Genomic DNA, 20122 nt, shown 5'->3' with positions numbered 1-20122 from the left:
ACCCATCAAATCCATGTTTCTACATTTTAGAGACAAAGATATTGCATGGGACAGTATCAAGTGCTTTACACAAGTCCAAGTAGATGACGTCAATCATTCTCCCGTTATCTATCAATTATGTAACCCCTCTGTAGAAGGCCACCAAATTTGTCAGGCACAATTTGCCCCTAGTGAAGTCAGGTTGGCTGTCACCAATCACTTCCTTATTTCCCATATGCCTTAGCATAGTTTCCAGGAGGATCTGCTCTGTGATCTTTTCAGTCACAGAGGAGACACTGACCAACCTGCAGTTCCCCAGGTCTCCCTTTTTTACCTTTCTGAAACTGGGAGTAATGTTTGCCCTTTTCCATCACTAGGAACTTCACCAGTTTGTAACAACTTTTCAAATATGATGGACAGAGGCTTAGTAACTTCATCTGCAAGTTTCTCCAGGACTCTTGGATGCATCTCATCAGGTCCCATGGACCTGTGCACAATCACTTCCCTTAGATGGTCTCAAGCCTGGTCTTCTCTTACAGTGAGTGGTACTTCATTCTTATACTCCACGTGGAGTAAAAATGCATCAGTATTTTTCCTCAAATTACTCTTGTAATAATGAATATGCATGTTTGATGGTGTAAATAAATTTGCAGGTACCTAAGAATAGGCACATAAACATGAAGTATTAAAAATTAACGACAGTAACAGCAAAAACCATTCAAGAAAGAAGAATGGCTTCAATGTCACAAAATACAGTCTCTAGTTTTGGTACCTGAACTTCTGCTTCATTCATGATACTGTCTGTGCATGAGCCAATACTAACCACTCAAGAAATGCTATTTAATGACTACTATAAAATTAATCTACAATGACAGTTGCATTTTACTATTTGGCCCAGAGGTATATTGGTTTTACTGAAATTAAGTATGAAAGGGCATTGAAATCAAGGCATTTGTTTCACCTAAAGCTTTCAATGGAAATATTTATGTGATTTTATTTTGTAAAACAAAAAGGGCTAAGTATAATATGTAAGAACCTATCCAGTATATAAGGGAGAAAACTAGCCTTTAAAAGCTTTATTTCAATGAAATACCCTATTAGTCAAACTAATACTATTTCTTGTGGCTATTCTATAACATTTTCTGAAGAATTAATATTGTAATTAATAACATACGAAAAATTGTATTCTTTGTACATGTATTTATATTTAAATAAACAGAACACATGCACATAGTATAAAATGGAACAATATGTTGGTTGGTTTTACTTTATCTGTCAAGGTTTTGCTTTTCCATTAAGAAGTGTTTTTATGAAGAACCCTGAAAGTATTTTAACTTACTTTGTATTAAAAATCATTACACATAGTCCTTTGGATGCTTAATTTTCACTTTATGCTTGCCATTTCCATAGGTGTGACCATGGAAAATACTATGATGCTCTTTTATTTGAAATGTGGACATTGCTTTATAATTTCTATCCAGAATATAATATGTAAATGTTTTGAGACTAAGAGTCTAATCACTAAATAGTTCATTAAACAATGTGGGTAACAACAGTTCTTTGAAATTACCTCCAAGTTGTCCTTGTTTTTCATGCACAGTTGAATCCAATCCCTGGTTGCTACCTGCAGTAAATTGCTTCTATTCCTGAATTATCTCTAAGGATTCCTGTTTTCCAGTTTCCTGTGCAAGCTGGTAGCATAGTTGGATTAGGCATTTATTTGAAGAATAATATAAAATTATTGGTTTGTTTCAACATGCTTGTTCATGAATGCCTCCTTTTCTCGTTCACTTCTATATTTGATAACTTCCTTGCAAAATAAGTTCCTGTACACCTTTTAATCCTTCTCCTGCACTTAGTCATCTGAATAATTCAGATATCACTACTGTATTGCTATGGTGCTATGAAAAAATAGGTTCTCTACAGTGTACTGATGTGGACTGAATGAATAGCAAGGGATTACATTTAGGCATTTGGATTCATTTGTTTTTCTTGAGCTTCTCTGTAATTTATCACCAAAGAGATCATCCGGCATATCTTTATTTCTTGGTTCAGCTATTGTAGTTTATACAACCTAATTTACATAAAGAGTGCAAAGATTAAATTGTGATCACTCCACTTAGACAATCAAATGCAATTTTGTTCAGTAACTACCTCCAAAGAAAGGCAAATCAAATGAAAAATAGTATGAAATTGTTTCCATGTGTGGAATATTCAAATAGGCTGGGATACTTCATTGAAAGATACGGCTTGGGAAAACGAAGATATAAGGGTGGTATATACACTGATGAGTATGAGGAAGAGAAGGGATAGGAGCTGACAATTGCTCATCTCTTCCATTGAAAGAAGAAGGGACCATCAGCAGAGACAGCAGAGTGCAAGTTCAAAGCGAATAAAGTGTTTTTTTCATGCAGTGGGCAGAAGAGCTGTGGAACTCCTTGCTGAAGGGTCTTGCAGTTGCAAAGAGTTCACGAGGTTCATTAGAAGCTTGGATGACCACCTGGAAGAGTTGTGCAAGGGTGGTGATCAAGGAGAGAAAACACACAGGACTCCAGAAATCTCCTCAGCTGAAATGAATTGGAATCTGAGAGCATATTAGGAAGATACATGCCTGTCCTGTTCATCCTCTTCCGTGAGTATCTGCTTATGAGACCTGTGCTGAAGAAAGGCTTTGGGCCTAGATGGACAAATGGACTGAACCAATGATTCTGTTCTTATGTTTCAACCCCATAAATTTCAGGAAAGTTTTTGTTCTATAAAAAAAGAGAGATGTTTGTACACATCTCTACTCTCATTTTCTCATCTGTCATTGCCTCACTAAACTTGATTCTTTCCAGTAGCCACCTGGGAATGAATTTCCTGCTGGGTTAATTACTCTAAAAGCTGACAAACCTGTCGACTGCCCTCACTGCGGCAGCTGTTCAGACATTCCATTATATATAACCCATGTAATTCTCCCCTGCTAACTTGCCAAACAGCATGCAGTTGGCTGAGAAAACAAGTCATGGCAATTGTTCCTTTATGACTGGCATGGATCACCTCCTCGGTACCTTAGATCACAAAAATAGTGTGTGTTTCTTAATTATATCTCCTGTGCGCTCCTGTCTACATCAATACAGATAATAATGTTTCAGTCTTCTGGTAATGGAACAGGTAATTACACAGCTCCCACAAATATTCTTATACTACTTATTAATTCATACAGCAAAATATGCTAAACATTGTTATTTTGACCCAATTTTGATACTTTGCATGTATTTTTGATTCTCTCTCCAAGTAAATCGTGTACAAGGAAATCACCATACAGTGCCTGAAGAAAAGTGATCTTCTCTTCACTCCTTCCCTCTTCAAGTGACGATGTGGGGTGGAATGGGAAAATTCAATCTCTAAATGGTTGGCTCCAAGACTGGTGCTACAGGCAGGGCTTTGGTTTTTTTGATAATGGCTGGTTTTATAAGACTCCAGTCCAGACAGTGTTATGCAGGAAAGGCTTATCTCGCAGAGGCAAAAGGATGCTGGGGCAGGAATTAGCTGGGCTCGAAGGGGGATGGGGTTGTAGTTGGGCTTGCCCCAGTGGGGCAGCATTCTAAAACAGATGAGGACCGGGTGGCCTCCTGTGCCCCTAGGGAGAAATTGGTGTGCTCTGCTCGCTCCCTGAAATGCCTGTACACCAATGCGCGCAGCATGGGGAATAAGCAGGAGGAGTTAGAATCCTATGTTCGGTCGGGAGATTATGATCTGGTGGCAATTACAGAAATGTGGTGGGACAGTTCACATGACTGGAATGTGGTCATGGATGGCTACGCTCTTTTCAGGAAAGACAGGCCAACCAGGCGTGGTGGTGGAGTTGCTCTCTATGTGAGAGAGCAACTGCAATGTACTAAATTCTGCCCAGGAGCGGATGAGGAACGAGTTGAGAGTGTATGGGTCAGGATCAAGGGACAGGCTGGCAGGGGTGATACTGTTGTAGGTGTCTATTACAGGCCACCAGATCAGACTGAGGAAGTTGATGAGGCCTTCTATGCGCAGCTGAGAGTGGCCTCACAGTCACAGGCCCTGGTTGTTGTGGGTGATTTTAACTTCCCTGATGTTTGCTGGAAGGACCATTCAGCCAGCCAGCCACAGTCCAGGAGGTTCCTCCAGTGCATTGATGATAACTTCCTCATGCAGATGGTGGAGGAGCCGACCAGGAGAGGTGCACTGCTGGATCTCATCCTCACTAACAAAGAGGGTCTGGTCGAAAGCAGCAAAGGTCGAGGGCTGCCTGGGTTGCAGTGACCACGAGATGGTGGAGTTCAGCATCTCGTGTGGCAGGAACAGAATAGCAAGTAGAATTGCAACCCTGGACTTTGGCAGGGCTAATTTCAGCCTTTTCAAGCAATTGCTGGGGGAAATCCCATGGGCAAGACTGCTTGAAGGAAAAGGGGCCCAAGAGAGCTGGATTGCATTCAGAGATTGCTTCTTCCATGCTCAGGATCAGAGCATCCCCACATGTAGGAAGTCGAGGAAGGGAGCCAGAAGGCCTGCCAGGTTGAATAGGGATCTGTTGGGTATGCTCAAGCAGAAGAGGCGAGTTTACAGGTCATGGAAGCAGGGACTGGCCACTTGGGAGGAATATAAGGCTGCTGTTAGAGGATGCAGGAAGGCAGCTAGGGTAGCCAAGGCCTCCTTAGAATTACAGCTGGCGAGAGGGGTCAAGGACAGCAAGAAGAACTTTTTCAAATACATAGCAGATAAAACTAATACCAGAGGCAATGTAGGCCCACTGATGAATGAGGTGGGTGCCCTGGTGGCAGAAGACACAGAGAAGGCAGAATTGCTGAATGCCTTCTTTGTCTCTGTCTACTCCGCTGGAGGCTGTCCTGGGGAACCCTGTACCCCTGAGACCCCGGATGAAGCCAGGTTAATGGAGGAGTTTGCTTTAGTCGATGAGGACTGGGTTAGGGAACAATTAAGTAGTTTGGATGTCCATAAATCCATGGGTCCAGATGGGATGCATCCACGGGTGCTGAGGGAGCTGGCTGAAGTAATTGCTAGACCGCTATCCATCATTTTTGCCAAGTCTTGGGAAACGGGAGAGGTGCCCGAGGATTGGAGGAAAGCAAATGTCACTCCAGTCTTTAAAAAGGGCAAGAAGGAGGACCCGGGTAATTATAGACCGGTCAGCCTCACCTCTGTCCCTGGGAAAGTAATGGAACAGCTTATCCTTGGTGTCATCTCAAGGCACATCAGGGATAAGAGGGTCATTAGGGGCAGTCAGCATGGCTTTACCAAGGGTAAGTCATGCTTGACCAACCTCATAGCCTTTTATGAGAATGTAACAAGGTGGATGGATGATGGCAGAGCGGTGGATGTGGTCTACCTTGACTTCAGTAAAGCCTTTGACACAGTCCCTCACAGCATCCTCACAGCTAAATTGAGGAGGTGTGGTCTAGACAATAGAGTAGTGAGGTGGGTTGCAAACTGGCTTAAAGAGAGAAGCCAGAGAGTGGTGGTCAATGGTGCGGAGTCCAGTTGGAGGCCAGTATCTAGTGGAGTGCCTCAGGGGTCAGTACTGGGGCCAATATTATTCAATATATTCATTAATGATTTAGATGAGGGAATTGAGTGTACCATCAGCAAGTTTGCTGATGACACTAAGCTGGGAGGAGTGGCTGACACGCCAGAAGGCTGTGCTGCCATCCAGCGGGACCTGGACAGGCTGGAGAGTTGGGCGGGGGATAACCTGATGGAATTTAACAAGGGAAAGTGTAGAGTCCTGTATCTGGGCAGGAACAATCCCAAGTTCCAGTATAGGTTGGGAAATTACATATTAGAGAGCAGTGTAGGGGAAAGGGACCTGGGGGTCCTGGTGGACAACAGGATGACCATGAGCCAGCACTGTGCCCTTGTGGCCAGGAAGGCTAATGGCATCCTTGGGTGTATTACAAGGGGGGTGGTTAGTAGATCGAGAGAGGTCCTCCTTCCCCTCCACTCCGCCCTGGTGAGACCCCATCTGGAATATTGTGTCCAGTTCTGGGCCCCTCAGTTCAAGAAGGACAGGGAACTGCTGGAGAGGGTCCAGCGTAGGGCAACAAAGATGATTAAGGGAGTGGAACATCTCCCTTATGAAGAAAGGCTGAGGGAGCTGGGGCTCTTTAGTTTGGAGAAGAGGAGACTGAGGGGTGACCTTATTAATGTTTATAAATACATAAAGGGTGAGTGCCACGAGGATGGAGTCAGGCTCTTCTCAGTGGCAAACAATGATAGGACAAGGGGCAATGGGATCAAGCTGGAACACAAGAGGTTCCACTTAAATTTGAGAAAGAACTTCTTCTCAGTGAGGGTAACAGAGCACTGGAACAGGCTACCCAGGGAGGTTGTGGAGTCTCCTTCCCTGGAGACATTCAAAGCCGGCCTGGACACATTCCTGTGCGACCTCACCTAGGCGTTCCTGCTCCAGCAGGGGGATTGGACTAGATGATCTTTTGAGGTCCCTTCCAATCCCAAACATACTGTGATACTGTGATACTGTGATACTGTGATACTGTGATACTGTGAAAAAAGCTGGACTAAGTTTGAATAAAGTTTAGGATTAAATAAATACAATTACATGCTACCTTTTAAAAAAACATTTAAAAGAAATTTAAATATGCATAGGCATTAAAATACTAATGTACAGCATCCAAACAATGATACCTGTGCCATAAAATAAGTATGATGTTAGAAGGTTATATTTATATCTATTTTTGAAGACTGAATTACATTAAAAAAAATAAAACAGACAAATAAAAGTTTTCCCTTTGGGATACTTCCTACTAAAATGTGAAATAAAAGTGCACTCTCATTTCCATCCATGCTTCCACGGCATGTCTTTTTCATATTACATAGGTTCTGATATTTTACACTCGTCACTAGAAACAATTCACACATGAAATTGCTAAAATCCCTGTGGGGCTAACAGCAGTACCGATGCTTCAACATTTTAATGCATTTTTCAAAGAATCTCTCTCTTCCAACTAGTTTAACAAAATCAGGTGCTAATAATCGCTTTCATCTTAAATACTTATTCCAACCAAGAAAAACATCCTAAGCAGCAAAATGAAAACATTTACTTACAGTGTCTTAGAGTCTGTTAGCATTTGTATGTCTTCCTGCAGTCACATGAATCAAGGGAAAATTATATTCTAACTAGTGCCTCTATAGCTTTAAATAAACTTTGTCCATAGAATGATGTACCATTAGTATTACAAAAGTCTTAGAATATCTCTAATAGCAGAAACTGCAGAGCATGAGAATAAATTACCTTACTTTTGTATATCTATTACTACAATGTAAAAGTTCCTTTTCTCCTGATATTGTATCAATGGGGTGTTTTATTACAGCAAGGCTTCTTATATTACCTCAGGCTGTTAAAATGTTATTTTAACTTCTTTCAGAATAATGTCACAACCCGTCCATTAAAATTAACCGTTAGCATGTGAACTGCAAGCTGCTTAACAGCACAATCTCTTCTAGCTAATAAAGACCATTCCTCGTTTCCCAACCCCCCAAATGGTGAAGTGGACCATTGTAAGTCTGAAATCTGTATTAGAATGGTTTGCCTCATTTACAGCTGTCACTGAGGGTCATCCAGAAGGCAACCTGCCTGAACTTTACCTTCACCCAGTAACCCTCAAAACTATCCATTATAACACTCATCAAACTCAGGAGGAATGAAGCAGAATAGAAAGCTACTAGGCAAAAATGAAAGTTACAAAGAAAAAAGAGCTTGCCACAGCACTCTTTGTAGAATGATTTTTTTTCACTTCTTTGAAAAAAGTGAAATCAAATAAGGCCCAGAAAAAGAATAATTGGTCTGCAAACCATTTTAGTTGAAACAGAGCTAAATACAGATAGGAAATAAACTATAAAAGGGCCTTGGGCAGAAACAGAAAGGAGGTAATTATTTTATTACTCCCTTTCCTCCCTTTTAGTTACCAAGATTACAACTGTATTTTATTGCACTGGCCAAGCAGACACAGAAGTCAAGATGTCTGTTTGTGTTTTTGCAAGTGTATCCAGGAGAAATTTGTCCTGGCAAGCGAGTCTATCAACTTCGACTAATGACATCCAGTAGGTCTTATTTCCTAAGGGAAGGATTAATTTCTCGTTAATGACAATAGTAAAGATTATATCATAATTCATTATCCAGTTCACTGCCCAGGAAAAGACTTAACAAAGGCAGTTTTCTTTCTCAGCATTGAAATGTATTTTTTTTCCTTGATTCAGACATGTTAAATCTGAATTCTTATGCTGTTGAGGGCATGAAAGTCACTCTGTCAAAATCCACTCTCTCAACATAACCAATGCAAATACCACCACTTGGACTCATTAAAAGGACTCCGAAATCCTAACCTTGTCCCAGTGAGAAGTTCACCAAGTCCAATGAGAACCAGAATAGAAGTCCTGTTGCCAGAAGCTCATTCAAACAAACGCATCAAATACATTCCTTTCCCTGCTCTCCACATGCTCATTGCAGCAGGAACTCTGGGAAGGCTTTACCTTTACAACTTCTGTCATGTAAAACTTCCTTTTGGTAACTCCAAGCAATTTATTTGACCCAGACTCTTGGTTATACCATCTTTCACAGTAAAGACTCCCAAACTACTTAAGAACAAGCAGCTGTTTGACAACATAAAGCAAGGCTACTTGGCAGTTTAGGACAGGAAGTACAGAGAGTTGCCATATGCAGCTTTAAGAAATTGGGGCAATATCCAAACTGGCAAGGGGCCAAGACACTAGATCTAACTCTATTCCCACAGGCTCAGAGACATTTATTTCTTAATCCCTCAAATCTACTTTAATTGTGTGTAAGGAAATGTCTGTGTTAAAAGAAAAAACAAGGGTTACAGTAGTTCTTTTACAGCTCTTTTTCTGCACATACCACTCAAATAAAGTTTCCTCCCCAGTATTACTCTTTCCAATTACTGATTGCTTCTAATCTGTTCCTGTTTCCTATCATTTTCTCAGTTACTCTGCCTCTCTTGGCTCTACTTCATTAATTTACTGCTAGCTCTTCCTGCCTGCTGTTCCCCATTCTAACCCTTTAATTAATACCTTCTGAAGTTGATTAAGGTACCAGAGAATCTTTGATTCTCACTGCCAGTTGACTGATAAAATGTGGAATAGATAGATGTGATTGCACAGCTGTCTTCTCCTACCACTTAATTAATTATTTTTATCCTTCATTTATCCTTACAACTTTTGCAGTTCCACATAGTACCATAACCTGTGCATTAAATCATTGTTCTGCTTTGTGATTACTTGGCAGACAATATGTTTTTAGAGGTCCCTATATAATAGATTTTAAATAACAAAGGATTCCTTTCTTTGAGATTTTGCCTTTTTCCACCACACTCAGCAACAACACAAATAATCATCCAATTTTCTGGGAGTCATGGAAGATAATATGTCTTAAATGTCTGCTTGTGTTAGTTTTTGTTCTGGTTTTGCAGGGTCATTTGAAGATGTAGTCTATAACATTTTATTCAAAGATAGCATTGTGATGCTGTATATTAAAAAATTGATACTACTTTAAACACCATAAATTAATGAATTCCACTGAACAAAAGGTTTAAATATAGAATATGTACAATAGTAAAATTAAAACCTTAAGTTAGTTTAGCTTTTCAAAGTGAAACCAAAGAAATGTTCAGGCACTAATGAACTTGGGATGTTGATTTTTTTTAAAAAAGTGTTCATTAGTTAGAATCTCATTTACTTTTGTAGAGAGATTGTTAAAAGTCCCAATGATTTAGATTAACAGATGCAAGGAATACATTGTAATCTCCACTGCAATAACCATATTTCGGTATTTCAGAGAGGTTTATATGCATTACACTGATGCAAGCTACCCTTCTGCAGTGTCCATATAAACATATATTTGCAAGACACTCCGAAGTGTACACTCTGTTGGGCTGAGTTTTGATTTCACTTCTGGCAATGGTGCATGCTTCAAAGGCTGTAGAGTATAATGTCAATTCAACATTACATAGCTGCTTCTGAAGAGGAAGTAACTCCTTAGAACAGGGTGTAATCACCGCAGATGTTTAGCCTGGAGGCTATGAGAGTCCCTGGAAAATAAATGAGCTATGGCTGGACAAGTCCTAATTCTGCATTTGCAATGTTATTGTTTGAAATAAAAAGAATAGAAGCTCAGAATAGTTTACAAGCTAGCCTTGAAACAAAATTCTTGAATTACATGATAAACTAGAATAAATGACACAAAATGACAGATTTTTCTTAAAAACCAAACAAAAACAATAGGTAAGGAAGGCAATGCAAAATGTACCAAACAAACTAAACAAACCCATTATTTTGATTTTAATCCAAAGTAAACCTTTAATCCAAGTACACTCTCTCTTTTCATTATGTAAAAAGAGGATGTGAAAGTTTCAACTGAATTTTCAACTGGAAAATTGTTGCTAATCATTACTTTCATGCTGAGTCCCTTCAGGCTTCTTCATGTGACTGAAGTCTTTGCTTAGACAAAGCGAACAAGACTTGATTAGATGAGAATACGTTTGACCAGGTTCACCTGTCCCTCGTTTTTCACCTATTTACATTAGTTGTTGTAACTTCCTTATGGCAGGCTAAAAAGGGGCAGAAAAAATTGAAGGAAAAAAAAAGAACATAACAAGAAAATACTTTTAACATCTTATTCCATTTTACCTAATAACTTAATTGCTCATTCAAAACAGCTGGTTCCCATGCAACAGAAATGATGATTAGTGCAGCAAAACTAAGTGAATTTAGAAGACTTAAAGCATTTCACAGGAGAATGCAATCTGCAGGTAACAATTTTCTATGTTAAAGAATTTCAGTTGTTAATTATTTTTTAATAGCTTTAAGAGACTGAGAAATTAATTAAACACTAAGAGAGAGATTTCTGAAGGCCAATCTGTCACAGATTCCCAAATATTGTATACCAACTTTCCTAACAGAACTTAGATGCTAAATTACCTTTAGTATCTTTGACAGCCTGAGCCTAGAGATTTGTTCTTAATGCAATGACCTTATCTTTGTAAGAACATATTATTGAATAAAGGTGTATTGAATAAAGAGTTAAATATTAATGAAAGCAGTTGGGTGCTCATAATTCATCTTGCTTGCCAAGAAATCTAACTTTATATTTTAGTCTTTTTAATCTTACTTCTTACACCACTTGAAAAACTAAGTTTTGAATAAATATTGCTGGTTTTTTATTCTTTTATATAATTCAGAAATGTACAGAGAGAAATAATTTTAAACTTGCGAATTGCAATTTGATGACAATATTATTACTTTTCATTCTTCACTAAAAGGAAGGAACAAGAACTACTTGCATATAAGCTTTGTCTTGCAAGGTCAGTATTTTGACATTTGTATAACACAAATCCACTAGTTTTATACCAGACAATCACCTGTAGTGGGATGCATTTCACTTAGCATCAAGTGTCTAAAAATTAGAGGTCTGAGTTGTGTTAGTTATCTTGATTCCACAATTACCAGTGAAAGTATGCGTCTCCCAAGATAAATTCATATCTTCTTTAAATAAATGTTCAAGACAGATAAGATTAATCATAGAAACATAGAATCGGTTGAAAGAGACCTTTAAGATCATCAAGTCCAATCATTAACCTAGCACTCTCAATTTCACTTCTAATCCAGGTCCCTAAGAACCTCACCTAAACGTCTTTTAAATATCTCCAGGGATGATAACTGTTAAACCTGTTCCAATGCTTGACAACCGTTTCAGTGAACAATATTTTCCTAATATCAAATCTAAAGCTCCCCGTTACCACTTGAGGTCATTTTCTCTGTTCCTATTGCTTGCTATGTGGGAAAAGAGACCAAAACTCTCCATGCTACAGCCTCCTTTCAGGTAGTTGTAGACAGCAATAAGGTCTTTCCTCAGCCTCTTTTTTTCCAAGCTAAACAACCCCAGTTCCCTTAGCCACTCCTCATAAGACTTGTGCTTAAGACTCTTCACCAGTTTATTTGTCTTTCTTTGTCTTTCTGTGTAGGTTCCTGTCTCCTTCCAGTTACTGTAGAAATAGTACAAAAAAGAAGTGTAGGCTTCAGGCATACATTTTTGATGGTAAAGGCAGATATATGGGGTCCCACTCAAAGATCCAGTCATTTAGGTAATATTAATATTTGTTTATAGGTAGTCTAATCTTGAGCTCTTGAGTAACTCAATATTTTCAAAAGCTGCACTCAGTGTAGCATTAGAAAAACAGATTGTGAGTGTGTGGGCACAAAAAAAAAGGAGTTAAACTGAAGGGACTCACTTTTGAAATTTTTCACATGGTACTTGAACTTTGCAGATTTCACTAATCTTATCTCTCTTTTATTAAATAATTCTGTATAAGTAACTAAATAATTACAGCCATGGACTGCTATAAATACAGTGGTGTTATCTCTGTCAGTTTTATGGTGCCATTAATTTTTTTTAAATCTAAGTAAGTTGACAGTAGAATATAACATCAGAACTATTGCCCTTCCCTTCTCACCCCCCACTCTGTAAAGGAAATATCAGTGTATGGCAACTCAGAGTATGTTTTATAAGGTTGTTATACTTTTGTTCAGGTTTCGTCTATTGGTGTTGACAGCCTGGAATATCTACTGGAGGGGCAGGTATTCTAGACTTATGTGAACAGTGAAGCACTGTGGTTTTTATTCGTAATTCAGGGCACATCTAAGGCATGCCTTCTTTACTACAGTAGATTCTTATATTTGAGGGTGTTCCAACCTACATTTGCCAGAGAGTGCCCTTTCCACTAGGTTTAATGACTCTGTAAGAAACTGAGTCTTTCATTGGGACTTTCAGACTGGTTAGGATTTTGTTTCCATTTCTAAATATGTAATTTAGATTTTAGCAGCAGCAAAATGGGTAGAAAATGAAGTATTTAAAATAATTTTAACAGTTAATTGCACTGAGAAAACCTTATATTTACAATGTATAGAAAGTCTAATTTATGGCCAAATAATGCTTGTTCTTCATAAGTGTTGTAGTTTAACTTTGTTGGGCAGTAAAGCCCCACACAGCTGCTCGCTCACTCACTTGCAGCAGGATGAAAAAGTGTTGAAAGGGTAAGAGTGAGAAAAATCATGGGCTGAGACAAAGACAGTTTAATAGGTAAAGCAAAAGCTGCATGTGCAAGCAAAGCAAAAGAAGGAATTAATTCTCTTCTTATCAGTGGGCAGAGGTTTACCCATTTCGAGGAAGGCAGGGCTTCATCACATGTAATAGTTACTTGAGAAGACAAATGCAATAATTTTGAATGTTCCCCTTTCCACCTTGTTTCCACAGCTTTATATACTGAGCATATACATCATATGGTATGGAATATCCCTTTGGTCAGTTGTGGTCAGCTGTCATGGCTGTGTCCCATCCCAGCTTCTTGTGCACCACTGGCCTAAGGGCTGTTGGGGCAGCATGAGAAGCAGAAAAGTCCTTGCTGCTGTGTAAGCACTGTTCAGCAATAACTGAAACATCCCTGTGTTATCAACGCTGTTTTGGTCACAAATCTAAAAATACAGTACCAAATGCAAGCTGCTGTGAAAAAAATAAGCTCTATCCCAGCCAAAACCAATTTAATAAGGAAGAGAATGCTCCTTACAGACTTCAGGATTTTGAATAAGCAATTTGATAGGTATGGTGTAGTAATACACAAGCAGTATATAGCGTGGCACTAAGAATAAAAACTAGATGTCTTAACTCTCTTTACAGCCTCAGTGTTGGCAGTCTCGCAATATTTTGTAGTTTGGTAGCAAGTACATTTTATTCAGAAAGAATGGGTAGCTTTTAATTTACTGGAATTTAAGTATCTTGAAAATTACAACAAATTTTATTAAATGTAATAATAAAGAAAAAATGGAAAATCAGAAAATCACAATATGTTTTGATTTGTAAAAATAGTCCTATTGTTATGCCTTCATCTGCACATGAACAAAAATGTAGAAGACAACTTTTTACTGTGTAATTCATACACTGCAAAAGTGTATGAATATTCTTTTTGTTGTAATATACATTTTTTGATTTATATGTATTTGCGTTAAATTTAATTTTAAGAAGCAGAGGTGGAAAAGCCTTCTGACTTTACTATTATGAAAGAATATTGATCTCTCTGTATACATCCACTCTTACACAGCTCTTCAACAATTCGCTATTATCCACTGAATTCAACCGTCTACATTTATGTGTGTGTAAGTGCATATGTGTGCACATGTACACATGTATTCCCGTTACACTAAATATCAAGATTCAGTCACAGTTTTAACTTCTTTTGTGTGTACAGGAAAGTACGATCACTTTCAGCTTCATCCTTTATTTTCTTCTTGAGGAAACAAAGCTGAATCTTCTAAAGTTTAAAATTATGGGGCGTTGTTTGTTTATTTGCTCTGTGTTAAGAGGCTGGAAGACACAGTCAGTCAATAGTCTCAGGAGGTTTGCAGATGTTCATTTAAAGGCATTATTAAGAAAACTAGCAGATGTATTCTCTGGCAAACAGCTCAAATTGCTGTGACCTTCTGTCCCTCAGAAAGATAATTTACTAAATAATGAGGTGAATAAGACCTGTTATGAAAAAGTGGTTACATTTAGCTGCAAAAGAATGTTACTGCAATCAGTACACTGTCCAGGTGCAATGAGAAACAAAGCAAAATACTTTTCCTGCAAGGCCATATCCTGTATGGAACTAAACAATTGCTATCCCCAAGGCTTTCTTAGTGCCACGCACACAAAGATAATGTGTGTCTCACAGGGTAAATCGTTCCACAGACGAAGGAGAAAATTACACTTTAGTTTAGACCAGGTAGACTTGTGGTCACTGGTATTAGTACTACTGGTTTTATGGGTGGCATAATCCTTATGGTGCTAAAGAAGACAGCAGGGAAGGGGGGAGACACAGATTTAACATTATGGTGCTAGATGGCAATACCCACATAAAATATGGATATATAACCTCAGATGATTACTTTTGCTTCCTTTTGTCAGTATAGAATGAACTAGCATTTATTGGATGCAGTTATCTTCAAGAGGACATTTATATTTCACTGCTGGTATTGGGAAGTAAAGGCACTGACTTGTCTTTACTGTGAAGAGGGTGGAAGATCACTAGCTCAAATTTAGACATTGACAGTCTAGGCATCTGGGGCCTGATTTGTTTAGCAAAACATTGGCATCTACTGCTACCCAAGAGGCTGAAGTTAAAGATATTTGTGTGAGGATGACAGATATATGATTCATAGAAGATCTAGGCCTTTCTGAAGTGACAGCTTGAAGCCAGACTGTTTTGCAAAAGAATCCTACATGGCACTCTCATTATTTGGACTTAGTTTGAGAACAAGAGATGACACAGAGATGTTTTTAATTTCTCTGGTCTGAGACACTAGATAAATGAATTAAGTCCCTGAAGTTATGTGATATTAATACCACCCTCTCTGGTCTAGATTTTGATTGAAAATACATGTCAATAGGGTCTAAAACTTTTCAATGTTACAAGTGTTTCACCACTGTCAGGGCCAGAGAATCTGTTGCTATGAAATACCCATTAATTTGCACCCTTAGTGATCAGCTTTAGTAATCCATGATGCACATTAACCAAGCACTCTGTAAGTGATTGTTCAGGCATGCTAAAAATGCAACATTTCCTCATTATGTGGTTACATTAGTGAGTTCTTACGACATTCTTTTTTCTATTGCTACCCCATGAGCACTCAGCTTAAAGGTAATAAAACAAACAAATTAATTTTGCATTTTGAGAGCTAGAATTTCAGCTGGCTTATGTAAATATAATTTCACCAGAGCTAATGGAGTTTTCAAAGTTTACACCAATTGAGACTTGACACAGAATGAGGTTATGCAATACATTTGACCAGTACAGCTTGATACTTTTGGTATGAGTACTTAATTTGGTCAAGTGAGCACAGCAAAAGTCAAACTTTCCAATACTAATGAACTTTTTATTTTCTTTGGACTGTGGTTACAGAATGACTTATGAGGTTCAGTGTTCTACACCTGTCTGTCTTTCCTTCTTGTTGGGCTCCTGATGAGTACTAAGAACCAACAGTCAAGCTTTCCCACAAGAATTGCTTAACTCGTGACTTCTGGCTGGATACTCAGGTTTTCGTCTAAGTTCTCCACCTCCCTGGCTGGCCTCTTTGCCAAAGGGTTGTCTTGGCCGTCTGCCCTCATTATTTTTTCTCTCTGTTTCACCTCTGCTCTCTGCTGTATGGTGTTCTCTTCTCTTAACTGCTGAGGAGATCTCTTTCTAAAACTTCCTCCTAGTTCTATTTCTCAAACTGATGACTGAGCATAATCATTTATTTCATCTCCTTCTCAGCATGTCCCTTGACAGGGAGCAGCCAAAGGTCAGAGGGAACATATTAAGAGAGGGATGCATTATTATCAGCTGACCCAACACTAAAATGTGGCAACAACAATATTTGCTCCCAGTCTTCCTGGTCTTTAAAAGCTTTGAGAAGAGAGTAGGATAACTTGCAGAAGTTAGGCAGGGAGGTAGAAGGGAAATAAAAACAGAGATCTCTGAAGAAAGGGACTCAGACATAGAAAAACAGCATAGTGTCTATCAACATTCAGATGAAGTGCAGTCAACTAAAGATAAACTCAACTAAGAAGAGCGGATATATACTAAGTAATAAAAAAAATCTCTGAATAAATGCATTTCCTTTACTATTTTCCTGTGTTAGGATATACACTAATTAATGACAAGCTTCCAGTTTAGTTAAACTCAACTTTACAAATGGAAAAATTTACACTGAACTTGAGATTAGTGACAATTTTTTTTTAAAAAATAAGTCTATAAATTATCTAGAAGTCAACACAATGAGGTAGGTCGTGAACTAGACTATACCACTAGAACCTTTGAAATATCCTATTAGCAATCTGGGAAGTAAATAGAATGCAGCTGCACCCTGGGAAGGAAGAATGCACTGGGTTGTATTTCATTTCGTCATCTGTCTGAAACAGACAGAAACAAAGGCTATTTTGCATCTCACAAACCTTGTTGGAACCAGGGATAACTTCACTAAAGTCAGTTTAAAAGTCCAAGTATAAAAATAGTGTGAAAAGGTAATACAAAGTGCTCTAAGACCTTTAATATAGATGGATGATTCTTCAGTGCTGGAGTCTGGTGTTGTCTTTGACAGCTGTCTGTGCTGAATGCAAAGTGTGTATACATCAGCTATCAAATTAGAAATATCCACTCATTTGTGAGGGCATGTGTGTGTTTGATAATGATTCCAACAAGTGATTAGCTAGATTATTTTGGTACATCTGTAGTTCTCCTGTAGCTGAATGTTTGTTAGAAAGACCAAAGAAAAGCAGAAAAGTATTACTAAAGTAATCAAGGAGCATGAGGAATGAAAGAAACATTTGAAATAGGAACATGCTAGGGTGAGTATGCAAAGACAAGAATTCACAACAGTCATTCAAGATTCATATAATCAATAAAAATGAGAAACATACAGAGGTGTTCATTAGCAGAAACAACTAAAGCCTTGATACTGCATTTGTTCAATATTTGAAATTCCCCATAGGGAGAATTTTGACTTTTTTTTTCAGTGCAACAGAGTACTCACGAAGGATGAAATATCACAGCAGTGACTTTCTAGATATGATTAATTTAAAATATTTTAATGAAAACAAAAGATATCATGCTCCTCATAATGTTTATTACTTTTGAGTTCATGCTGGATCCAGTAACATTTTTTTAGCTTGATAACAATTTCTAATAGATAATAAAACTCAAATACACATATATATTATTGGCCAGAAAAACAGATCAAATTAATCACATTAATGTTTCTAATCATGACGTTTGAGCTTGTGCCAAAATCAAAATATTTTTTAAGTAAGAAACACATATACATTATTTAATTTCTTTAATTTGTAAAATCTAGCTTGAATACACCTTTTACAGTTACAGCTTCAGATAACATCCGTGTTTAATTCTTACTTCATGCACTAGAGGGTTCCCTTTCCCTCCTGTTATGAAGAAGTTACTAAATAGTTTAACATATCTATTTAGGCTAGCAGGAAAAAACTTCAAGTGTGTTTTTGATTTGCTGCTATTTTAGGTAGAGGAATTTATTTAGCACATTAAACTTTCACTATGTGAAGGATTTACTCTATAATCCTGTCTTCAATAGAAGGATATTTAATATTATCCTGTCTTCTGAATCTGTTCATTTACAGATATGTATGTTTCAAAATTATTGTGCAGTATGTGAATGATATTTACTACAACGAATCATATTTTTATACACTTATTTGTGGATATCTCTTTTGCACAAAATCCCAAACCAAAATACAAGCACACTCTTATAGCGTTATAATAAAGTTATAGTAAGATAAAATACATAGGGATAAACAAATACAACAGAGCAAATAAGATATTTTCCTGATTTTTAAATAGGAATTAAAATAAAGTGAATGTAAATTCTAAAACAGTGTAACGTGTTTTCTTTTTAAAATGTGAAAATTCTAATGCATCCAATTACATGTGCTATGGTGTTAAATTTACTCACATTATTATACAATGGAGCAGAGACTTTGTTTGCTTGTTTGGATAATAGTGTCACCAGGGCTCTGAGATGCCTGTTAAGCGTGAGACTAACTTTTGTTTAATTATTGATTTTACCATCTCAGAAGTTTCTGTCTTACATGGAGAACAAACATGACAGTAAACAGAGTATTTTCTAAGAAGGACTAAGGGAAATGATAAAACTGTAAAAATGTTTTACATTTGTCCAGTATCTTACACTCTTCTAATAATAACAATAGCAAGGTCCATTCAAAACTTCTTTTGAATCAAAACTGAAATATTATTGCATTAATTACAGTAAGAGAATAGATTGTAGTGTAATCATCCTTTAAATTAAACCTGTCCTTCTTTCTAACTGTTTCTGTCTGCATCTTTTTCCATGCATTGAAGTCTAGGATAATCTAAGTAGGACTCAATGACAGACTAAAGGTACATATTAGATATCTATGCATAAGCATCAAATCAGTAGAGACCTAGCTAATATAGTAGATGATACAGACAGCTATTCAGTTGACAAAATCTAGGTGTCTTTGTTAGGGTGAGCTGAATCTCTCTCCAGACCCTACTCTCTTCTTTACTTAGATTTCCATTTTGATCATAGAGAGAGCTAGACATTCCACACTACACAGGCACATATAGTCATGGATCTACAGACAAGACCTGAACCATCTTCCTAAAGTGTTTAAAAAGAAACTTGCCACTTGCAAAGCTGCAGGTATCCAAGACTTCTGTAAAGATCTTGCAGAGATGATGCAGGACCTACAAAGCGACACATGATCCTCTAAATGGAAAATGGACCCCGTATTCAAAGGCATCTCAAAAAACACTAGTTGTCTAAGTGTAAGCAACTGAGTAGAGCCCCAAGTTTCTCGTAAGTGACAAAAGAAAACTTATTTATTTCAATGAAACAAAGAGTAGCTGCATCTAGACTTACCTATTAGAATGAGCAACAGCATGTTCTGCAGTAAGAGTGTCTTTCATCTATCCCTTGCTGGAATATAGAAATCCTGACATTCAGAGAACCCAGAAAGTCCCTTGATATACAAACCATGAAGCACTGGAAGAAGGTTGCTGCCCTCAAAATCCTCATCCTAATAAAGGCTTTAAAAATGCTTTCTCTAGACCTGCACATTGATAAACATGCCTGAGTACTGTAATGTTGTGATAGCCAAAATAATTCCCATGACATCGTAACTATAAAACATAAGTTCTCTTTATTGTTTACATAAGTATGTGGCAAATGAAATCACAAAGCATTGAAGAAAAACAATTTTTCTTAAACAAACATGACACATAGCTACAGCTGAGCATAGTTATTGTTCATTTATAGACTAAAAACTGGTGGTACAACCCAGTGTAGCTTTCCATCATTGCTAAGTCTGATTAACTTGCCTCTGCACTTAGAATTGCTCCAGCTAAACTGACATGGTAATTTACTAAGCTAATGCCAGATGCTTGTGCTTGTTAGTTCTACCTTACCATTTAAAAAAATAAGTCTTCGCTAGTTTAGTTTGTGCCTAACTTCTTAATCTTAACTCCTATCTTATTACTTTAAATGTATGTTCACATGA

The 20122-nt window shown here is 37.7% G+C and overlaps 1 long non-coding RNA gene across 2 annotated transcripts in view; it reads right to left on the bottom strand.

The window, feature by feature from the left end:
• The window catches only part of LOC139827584 (uncharacterized), a 92247-nt gene extending 72559 nt beyond the window's left edge, over positions 1 to 19688 (bottom strand). Inside the window, exon 1 of one of the 2 annotated variants that reach the window (XR_011738390.1) lies at positions 19486 to 19688. This is a non-coding gene — a long non-coding RNA (uncharacterized lncRNA). The remainder of the gene's footprint in view (positions 1 to 19485) is intronic. The other variant, XR_011738386.1, reaches the window with a different exon arrangement.
• Between the last annotated feature and the right edge of the window lie 434 nt (positions 19689 to 20122).

This window comes from Patagioenas fasciata, chromosome 1 (genome assembly GCF_037038585.1).
Source record: "Patagioenas fasciata isolate bPatFas1 chromosome 1, bPatFas1.hap1, whole genome shotgun sequence".
NCBI lineage: Eukaryota > Metazoa > Chordata > Aves > Columbiformes > Columbidae > Patagioenas > Patagioenas fasciata.
Note: the sequence above shows the minus strand (reverse complement) of the source record. Positions and strands in the feature narration are given on the sequence as shown.